The sequence below is a fragment of the Diuraphis noxia genome, unplaced genomic scaffold (genome assembly GCF_037042655.1).
Source record: "Diuraphis noxia isolate RWA-SAM2 unplaced genomic scaffold, SU_Dnox_SAM2 contig0017, whole genome shotgun sequence".
Lineage (NCBI taxonomy): Eukaryota > Metazoa > Arthropoda > Insecta > Hemiptera > Aphididae > Diuraphis > Diuraphis noxia.
Genome location: NW_028301727.1, coordinates 5,001 through 15,000, shown reverse-complemented (window position 1 = coordinate 15,000; position 10,000 = coordinate 5,001). Strand labels below are relative to the sequence as shown.

Below are 10,000 nucleotides of genomic sequence, written 5' to 3'. Positions count from 1 at the left end.
ATCGACTGACTCTTGGACAACGGCTGTTCACAAGAAACCCTTCTCCACGGCAGCCCCCGAGGGCCCCTCTCGAGTATTTGCTACTACCACCAAGATCTGCACCGACGGCGGCTCCAGGCGGTCTCGCGACCTGCCCTTCGACGCACACCGCCGCGCCATCCTACTCGTCGGGGCTTGCCGGGACCGGCCGCCGCGAGCGACGACCGGCCCCACTGTGCCGCCGACGGCCGAGTATAGGCACGACGCTCCAGCGCCATCCATTTTCAGAGCTAGTTGCTTCGGCAGGTGAGTTGTTACACACTCCTTAGCGGATTCCGACTTCCATGGCCACCGTCCTGCTGTCATCAGCAACCAACGCCTTTCATGGTCTCTGAATACGCGTCGATTTCGGCGCCTTAACTCGGCGTTCGGTTCATCCCGCAGCGCCAGTTCTGCTTACCAAAAATGGCCCACTAAGCGCCTAGGGTTCCGTCGCCGGCTTCGCACGCGGTTCACGCGGTGTACCAGGTAAAGCCGGCGATCTCACCCATTTATAGTTTGAGAATAGGTTGAGGTCGTTTCGGCCCCAATGTCCTCTAATCATTCGCTTTACCGTATGAGACATCCTCCGTGTTACGAGCGGGTTGTTACCGCGCCGTACAGCGCGGAGTCCCACCGGCGTCCGTACGCCCGCGAACGGGCGGGACACATCGGCGCCAGCTATCCTGAGGGAAACTTCGGATGGAACCAGCTACTAGATGGTTCGATTAGTCTTTCGCCCCTATACCCAGCTCAGACGATCGATTTGCACGTCAGAATCGCTGCGGACCTCCATCAGGGTTTCCCCTGACTTCATCCTGGCCAGGCATAGTTCACCATCTTTCGGGTACCAACGTGTGCGCTAAGGGTGCGCCCCCGGACGGCCGGAGCCGACCTGGCGGAGACGCCCCCGGACTGCGGACCAGCGCGACTTTGAACGCCGGTGGGTTCGGTCGCTAGGCCATCGTCCGCACCGTAAACGGTTCACTTTCATTGCGCCAAACGTGGTTTTTCGTGAGATCACCGTTGACTCGCGCACACGTTAGACTCCTTGGTCCGTGTTTCAAGACGGGTCGGAAAGTAGCCCGAAACTCGTCGCCGACCGACGGGACCCCGCCTGCGACGGGGCCGCGTCGACGGTTCATGCCGTCGGGCGAGCCGACCAGGAGCACCGGGGTTCGGCGCGAACGGTCACGCCGAGGCGCGACCGCCGCGACGAACCGCCACCCGGGCCCTTCGGCCGGCGCCCAACGAGTCGCGACGTCCGCTGACCGAGCGAAAGATCCGGCCGGCGGTGAGACCACCGACCGTGAATTCGCCCGGCGGGGACTCGCGGGCTCTGTCCGTTTACACCCGAACGGTTTCACGTTCTTATGAACTCTCTCTTCAAAGTTCTTTTCAACTTTCCCTCACGGTACTTGTCCACTATCGGTCTCGTGGCCGTATTTAGCCTTAGATGGAGTTTACCACCCGCTTCGGGCTGCACTCTCAAGCAACCCGACTCGAAGGCGCGGTCCGATCCCGGAACGCTGTGACGGCCTCTACTGGCCTGGCACCATCTGCGGGCCATGGCCCCGTTCAAGGGAGACTTGGACCGTCACGTGCGCCCCGGCAACGAGGCCGGCCCGTACGCCACAACTCCCATACGTGCCGCGACACAAAAGTGCGCGGCGGGATTCGGCGATGGGCTTTTCCCTGTTCGCTCGCCGCTACTGGGGGAATCACGGTTGTTTTCTTTTCCTCCGCTTATTAATATGCTTAAATCCGGCGGGTAGTCCCGCCTGATCTGAGGTCGGAACAAGTGTGTGGTACGTGTGGTGGTGGTAACTGGTGCGCGGGTCCGCGCTCCGTCCGCGCGGCGACGGTCCGCGTCCGCTTCTCGGTTGCCGGAGAGGTGGCGTCTCGAGGACGACTCTCAGCCGACCCGGCCGCGCTCTCGCGCGGCGGGCGGACGGGGACGTGCCGTTCGACGGCGCGAGAACCCGTGACTGTTTGCCGTCACAACTTGGGCGGACGACCGGGGGCAGCCGCGAGCGGTAGCCCGCGTTTTCCCCGGTCGAGCCGCCAAACTCGCGCGGGCGCGGCGTGCGGCCGACGGGCGCGCGGGCGCCGGTCCCCGTGAGGACCGGACGCGGCGCGCGCGCTCCGCCGGACGCCTGCCGTGCCGGCGCATCGGTCTGGCCGAGTATCCGGTATACGACCCTCAGACAGGCGTGGCCCGGGACCCGCGGGTCACCGAGGCCGCAATGTGCGTTCGACTGGTCGATGTTCGTATAACCTGCGGATTACACGACGACGCGCAGATAGCTGCGGTCTTCATCGATCCACGAGCCAAGTGATCCGCCGTTCGGGGTCGGGTGTTTGTTTTTTTTTTTTTTCGTTTACACAATCGTCTTCCGACGACGGTAACCATCTTTCGGTCGACTCTCGGTCGGGGGTCGCGGCGCGCGGGCGGTCGGCGGACGACAACCGTGCGCGGTTGTCGCGCGCGAGCGCACGCGGCCACGGGGTCGGATTAGGCGCGCGCGAGACCGGCAAGCGAGTCGCCGGCGCCGCGGGCCCGTCTCTAATGATCCTTCCGCAGGTTCACCTACGGAAACCTTGTTACGACTTTTACTTCCTCTAAACGGCCGAGTTCGGTCATCTTCCCGGTCGCGCGACGACCCAGCCCCCGAGGGGGCCGAATAACGCGCGTCCAGTCCGAAGACCTCACTGCGGTCGTTCAATCGGTAGTAGCGACGGGCGGTGTGTACAAAGGGCAGGGACGTAATCAACGCGAGCTGATGACTCGCGCTTACTGGGAATTCCTCGTTCACGTGGAAAAATTGCAAGCCACGATCCCTAAGCACGAAGGAGGTTCAGCGGGTTACCCGGAAGCCTGTCGGCCCAGGAATGTTAACACACGCTGATTCCTTCAGTGTAGCGCGCGTGCGGCCCAGAACATCTAAGGGCATCACAGACCTGTTATCGCTCAGTCTCGTGCGGCTATTTTCGTCCGCCGCCTGTCCCTCTAAGAAGAGTTTAAGCTCCTGGGAGCCGGCGGTAGCCCTAGTAACGTATCGTGATCCGCCGGCGACGGCCGCGAACGCGGCGCGCTTCACCGCGGAGCCCAGCGCACGACTGACGCACGGCGACCGGAGGTTGCCCCCCGACCCCCGCACGCCCGCCGCACGCCGGGACGCGGATGGCGCGGCCGCGCCCGACGACCGCCGTGGACGACGGGCGAACGCGTTCGGGGATACCGGGCCGAGCCGACGGGAACGCGAACGCAGACGGCCGAAACCGCCGGCGCCGCGCCCACGCCGACCCGGGTTTACCCGCCTAGTTAGCAGGACAGAGTCTCGTTCGTTATCGGAATTAACCAGACAGATCGCTCCACCAACTAAGAACGGCCATGCACCACCACCCACCGAATCAAGAAAGAGCTCTCAATCTGTCAATCTTTCCGGTGTCCGGGCCTGGTGAGGTTTCCCGTGTTGAGTCAAATTAAGCCGCAGGCTCCACTCCTGGTGGTGCCCTTCCGTCAATTCCTTTAAGTTTCAACTTTGCAATCATACTTCCCCCGGAACCGAAAAGCTTCGGTTTCCCGGAAGCTGCCCGCCGGGTCGTTAATGAAACGCCGGCGGATCGCTAGCTGGCATCGTTTACAGTTAGAACTAGGGCGGTATCTGATCGCCTTCGAACCTCTAACTTTCGTTCTTGATCATACGAGAACGTACTTGGCAAATGCTTTCGCGTCAGTTCGTCTCGAGACGATCCAAGAATTTCACCTCTAACGTCTCGGTACGAATGCCCCCGCCCGTCTCTGTTGATCATTACCTCCGGTCCCGAAAACCGGCCCGGCGGGACGCGCGGGCGACTGGCGCCCGCGGCCCGGCGGCCCGCGCACGGAAACGCCCCGGAGGGCGGTTTCGCGCGCCCGCGAAGGGCGGAGATGCGCGGGACCGAGGTCTTGTTCCATTATTCCATGCGACCAGTATTCAGGGCCTTTTGACGAGACGGCCGTGAAGCCGCCCCGCCAGATTTGAGCCTGCTTTGAGCACTCTAATTTGTTCAAAGTAAACGTGTCGGCCCGCCGACGGCACTCGGTGAAGAGCACCGCGCAGCAAGATTGGAGTAGGCGGCCGCCGTCGTCGAACCCCGACGGCCGCGCGACGCGTGGCCGCGCGGCGCGCCGGGAGCACGAGACACGTGTCCGCCTGCCGACAATACGTCCGGCCGACGTGCCGGTAACTAACACCCCGAGACGGCTGACGAGCGCGACGGCGACCGCGCCGACGGGACACGTGGTCCCGCGGCACGGCCGGCCGCGACACGCCGGACCGCCAGGGTGGTCCGGCACCGCCCAGACACAGATCCGACTACGAGCTTTTTAACCGCAACAACTTTAATATACGCTATTGGAGCTGGAATTACCGCGGCTGCTGGCACCAGACTTGCCCTCCAATTGATCCTCGTTTAAAGGTTTTAAAGTGTTCTCATTCCGATTACGGGGCCTCGGATGAGTCCCGTATCGTTATTTTTCGTCACTACCTCCCCGTTCCGGGAGTGGGTAATTTGCGCGCCTGCTGCCTTCCTTGGATGTGGTAGCCGTTTCTCAGGCTCCCTCTCCGGAATCGAACCCTGATTCCCCGTTACCCGTTACCACCACGGTAGGCATGGAACCTACCGTCGACAGTTGATAAGGCAGACATTTGAAAGATGCGTCGCCGGTACGGAGACCGTGCGATCAGCTCGAAGTTATTCAGAGTCACCAGGTCTTTGCGCGGGCCGCGATCGGGACGCGCACGAAGCGCGCCGCGACGGGCCGGTTTTGATCTAATAAAAGCGTTCCTCCCGCGCGCGACGCCCGAGAGCGCCGCGACGGTCGGAACTCTGTCGGCATGTATTAGCTCTAGAATTACCACAGTTATCCAAGTAACTTGGGTACGATCTAAGGAACCACAACTGATTTAATGAGCCTTTCGCGGTTTCACCTTAATGCGGCTTGCACTGAGACATGCATGGCTTAATCTTTGAGACAAGCATATGACTACTGGCAGGATCAACCAGGGATCTCGGGTTTACTGCTACCGCGCCCCGCGACCGCCACGCGCGTGGCGGCCTGGGACGCGTGCGTCCGAGCGCCGGTCCGACGCCCCGCGGAAGGGGGCGGCGAGCCGACGCCGAGGGCGATCGCGTGGCCGGGACCGCTGTGGGTCACGGCCGCGCGACCGACCGCGGTTCAACAACAACAAAATGTGTGTGTGGTGTGGTCGGCACACGGAGTGCGACACGTTGACGAGACGGACCGGGTGACGGTCGACCGCCGGGTTCGGGTGACGGTGTGTGCACGGGTCCCCGGCGAGCGTACCGAGACCGGCTCTCGCCCGATTCGTAACGGCCCCCAGCCGAGATCGAGGGGGAAGCCGGGACGCGACGCGAAGTCCGCCGTCCCGTGGCTTCGCCCCGGCGACCGCCGGGCGCGGCGACGATGGCCGGCCGCGGCGGGAATGTTCTGGCGTCGAGTGTTCGTGACACGCGGAACGGTAACGGGAGTCGTCATCGGTGTGGATTGGCGCGCGCCGCGCAAACACCGGCTGGTGGACGCGCGGCGCCGGTTGAGTTTCGCCACTCGGATTGCGAGATGGGTCGGCGGCCGAAACGCGGACGCGTGTCACCTTCCGCCGGCTCTCACCGGACCGGCCACTCAACCGACGGTGTCCCGCGTACGTGGACGACCGTCAGTTGGCGGCGACCGGTGGGCGCCGCGAGGTGTACGCGCCGTCTTCGGCGTCGCCCGTGGCTTTGCTGTTGTGGTGTTCGTGATCGGCGGCCGGCCGTCGACTGCAACGCCGACGACCGAACCGCTCACAAATTTACAAAATCCCGGGTTTTTCCACCTTAATGGCGTAGCGTCGTTCGTGTAACAGTGGACGCGCGCCCGTGGACTACCGCAATCCGCGCCCGTATCGGATCCCCCCGCCCGAACACTAATACCCCCGCCACAATCGCATTTCGCCTAACGTTGTTACAAGTCGTCGACCACCGTACGCACGCCGCTTGGCGGCACGGCACGAAAAAAAGTGGCGGGACGCAAATCTAGCCGGCCGACCACCTACGACACCGACCACCGGGCGCGCGGATTGGGACAGTGATAATACATTTCGTCTAACCGACCACCCGTAATGGCGTAGCGTCGCTCGTGCAACAGTGGACGCGCGCCCGTCAACTACCGCAATCGGCGCGCGTATCGGTTCCCCCCACCCGAACACTAATACCCCCGCCGCAATCGCACAATCGAAAAATATTTAAAAATCGCATCACGTCCGTCGGACCTACTATTCCTGATAGTATTCGGTGCGCCCGACGAGATCACCTCTTTGGTTCGTCCACCGAACACCGACCGATAACGAGTTATTGGGTTTGGAAAAAATCGCGATCCAAAAACTCCGGTTTCGAAACCCCGTGCAACGTCGACGTCCGGGCTGCCCGCATGCGACCTACCCCGGCTCGACGGACCACCGTGGACGGTCGACTGGAAAATAATACGTGTTCATCGTAAACGACGTTAGGACGCGCGTAACAGTGCTACGTAATTTTTTTTCACCCGACCACCCGACATGAACAAATCTTCTCCCGTCCCACCGACCGCGGTCTACCCGGGCCACCCGAGCGCATTTCGTCTAACCGACCACCCGTGACGTTGTTACAAGTCGTCGACCACCGTACGCACGCCGCTTGGCGGCACGGCACGAAAAAAAATGGCGGGACGCAAATCTAGCCGGCCGCCATGCGGTCCCGAGTAGCAGTACCGGCCGACCGCCTACGACACCGACCACCGGGCGCGCGGATTGGGACAGTGATAATACATTTCGTCTAACCGACCACCCGTAATGGCGTAGCGTCGCTCGTGCAACAGTGGACGCGCGCCCGTCAACTACCGCAATCGGCGCGCGTATCGGTTCCCCCCACCCGAACACTAATACCCCCGCCACAATCGCACAATCGAAAAATATTTAAAAATCGCATCACGTCCGTCGGACCTACTATTCCTGATAGTATTCGGTGCGCCCGACGAGATCACCTCTTTGGTTCGTCCACCGAAAACCGACCGTTAACGAGTTATTGGGTTTGGAAAAAATCGCGATCCAAAAACTCCGGTTTCGAAACCCCGTGCAACGTCGACGTCCGGGCTGCCCGCATGCGACCTACCCCGGCTCGACGGACCACCGTGGACGGTCGACTGGAAAATAATACGTGTTCATCGTAAACGACGTTAGGACGCGCGTAACAGTGCTACGTAATTTTTTTTCACCCGACCACCCGACATGAACAAATCTTCTCCCGTCCCACCGACCGCGGTCTACCCGGGCAACCCCGAGCGCATTTCGTCTAACCGACCACCCGTGACGTTGTTGCAAGTCGTCGACCACCGTACGCACCCGCGTAAATCGAACGCTGCACGCCGCGTGGCTGCACGGCACGAAAAAAAATGGCGCCGCCTGCGCGGGCGGGACGCAAATCGCGTCCCGCTAGCCGGCCGCCAGGCGGTCCCGCGTAGCAGTGCGGCCGACCACCTACGACACCGACCACCGGGCGCGCGCGGATTGGGACAGTGATAATACAACATGCACACTGTCCTTATTACCATCTGGTAATTTTTTTTTCACCCGACATGAACAAATCTTCTCCCGTCCCACCGACCGCGGTCTACCCGGGCAACCCCGAGCGCATTTCGTCTAACCGACCACCCGTGACGTTGTTGCAAGTCGTCGACCACCGTACGCACCCGCGTAAATCGAACGCTGCACGCCGCGTGGCTGCACGGCACGAAAAAAAATGGCGCCGCCTGCGCGGGCGGGACGCAAATCGCGTCCCGCTAGCCGGCCGCCAGGCGGTCCCGCGTAGCAGTGCGGCCGACCACCTACGACACCGACCACCGGGCGCGCGCGGATTGGGACAGTGATAATACAACATGCACACTGTCCTTATTACCATCTGGTAATTTTTTTTCACCCGACATGAACAAATCTTCTCCCGTCCCACCGACCGCGGTCTACCGGGCAACCCCGAGCGCATTTCGTCTAACCGACCACCCGTGACGTTGTTGCAAGTCGTCGACCACCGTACGCACCCGCGTAAATCGAACGCTGCACGCCGCGTGGCTGCACGGCACGAAAAAAAATGGCGCCGCCTGCGCGGGCGGGACGCAAATCGCGTCCCGCTAGCCGGCCGCCAGGCGGTCCCGCGTAGCAGTGCGGCCGACCACCTACGACACCGACCACCGGGCGCGCGCGGATTGGGACAGTGATAATACAACATGCACACTGTCCTTATTACATCTGGTAATTTTTTTCACCCGACATGAACAAATCTTCTCCCGTCCCACCGACCGCGGTCTACCCGGGCAACCCCGAGCGCATTTCGTCTAACCGACCACCCGTGACGTTGTTGCAAGTCGTCGACCACCGTACGCACCCGCGTAAATCGAACGCTGCACGCCGCGTGGCTGCACGGCACGAAAAAAAATGGCGCCGCCTGCGCGGGCGGGACGCAAATCGCGTCCCCGCTAGCCGGCCGCCAGGCGGTCCCGCGTAGCAGTGCGGCCGACCACCTACGACACCGACCACCGGGCGCGCGCGGATTGGGACAGTGATAATACAACATGCACACTGTCCTTATTACCATCTGGTAATTTTTTTTTCACCCGACATGAACAAATCTTCTCCCGTCCCACCGACCGCGGTCTACCCGGGCAACCCCGAGCGCATTTCGTCTAACCGACCACCCGTGACGTTGTTGCAAGTCGTCGACCACCGTACGCACCGCGTAAATCGAACGCCTGCACGCCGCGTGGCTGCACGGCACGAAAAAAAATGGCGCCGCCTGCGCGGGCGGGACGCAAATCGCGTCCCGCTAGCCGCCGCCAGGCGGTCCCGCGTAGCAGTGCGGCCGACCACCTACGACACCGACCACCGGGCGCGCGCGGATTGGGACAGTGATAATACAACATGCACACTGTCCTTATTACCATCTGGTAATTTTTTTTTCACCCGACATGAACAAATCTTCTCCCGTCCCACCGACCGCGGTCTACCCGGGCAACCCCGAGCGCATTTCGTCTAACCGACCACCCGTGACGTTGTTGCAAGTCGTCGACCACCGTACGCACCCGCGTAAATCGAACGCTGCAAGCCGCGTCCCGCTAGCCGGCCGCCAGGCGGTCCCGCGTAGCAGTGCGGCCGACCACCGGGCGCGCGCGGATTGGGACAGTGAAAATACAACATGCACACTGTCCTTATTACCTTCTGGTAGATGAGGACAGTGCACTGTCCCTATCGTCCCCGATAGCGATGAGGACAGTGCACTGTCCCTATCGTCCCCGTTAGCGATGAGGACAGTGCACTAACCCCCTCGTCACGATAGCGATGAGGACAGTACTGGTTCGAATGATATTTCACTGTCCCTTTCCTCCTCTGGTGAATGGGACAGTGTCGTCACCGTAGCCCTGCACACTGTGCATCACGGTCGCGCGGCTGACAAGCAGCAGTCTACTCCGAAATCCATGGAGTCGGCACGTCGAACGGTTTTGACAAAAAAAAAAAAATAGCGCCCGTCGCCCGGACCTGCGGGCCAGTCGACCGCGACCGAACACGAACCTATCCTAAACCTATCCCGGTGTAGGCCGCGAGACCAACCTAGAGAGACGATCACTGAACCGGCCGACCGGCGTGCGCTCCGCCCGGCAGGGTCACCGGGCACTCCGCAGACTGGTCCCCGGGGACGAGGTGAAATATTTTTGTTTTCGCCCGACAACCGCCCGGGAGGGTCACCCGGGCACTCGGACGTCACGGCCGAGGATTTTTATTTTCCGTCCGACCGCGGTCCGCCCGACACCAGTCCCACGGCCGAAAAAAAATCACCGCACAACACACATGTCGCTGCGTAGCGGTAAGGCGAAATGTTTTTAAAAAAAAAAAAAAGGCGCACCGCCCGCGCG

At 61.8% G+C, this 10,000-nt stretch overlaps 3 non-coding genes across 3 annotated transcripts in view; all 3 read right to left on the bottom strand.

The window, feature by feature from the left end:
• Positions 1 to 1,813, bottom strand: part of LOC149053977 (large subunit ribosomal RNA) — a 4,199-nt gene extending 2,386 nt beyond the window's left edge. Inside the window, exon 1 of the ribosomal RNA XR_016192387.1 lies at positions 1 to 1,813. This exon is cut by the window's left edge and continues 2,386 nt beyond it. This is a non-coding gene — a ribosomal RNA (large subunit ribosomal RNA).
• Positions 1,814 to 2,215: 402 nt separating this feature from the next.
• Positions 2,216 to 2,373, bottom strand: LOC149053976 (5.8S ribosomal RNA). The gene has a single exon (XR_016192372.1). It is a non-coding gene; the product is annotated as a 5.8S ribosomal RNA (ribosomal RNA).
• Positions 2,374 to 2,585: 212 nt separating this feature from the next.
• LOC149053975 (small subunit ribosomal RNA) lies at positions 2,586 to 5,073 on the bottom strand. The gene has a single exon (XR_016192377.1). It is a non-coding gene; the product is annotated as a small subunit ribosomal RNA (ribosomal RNA).
• Positions 5,074 to 10,000: the final 4,927 nt, after the last annotated feature.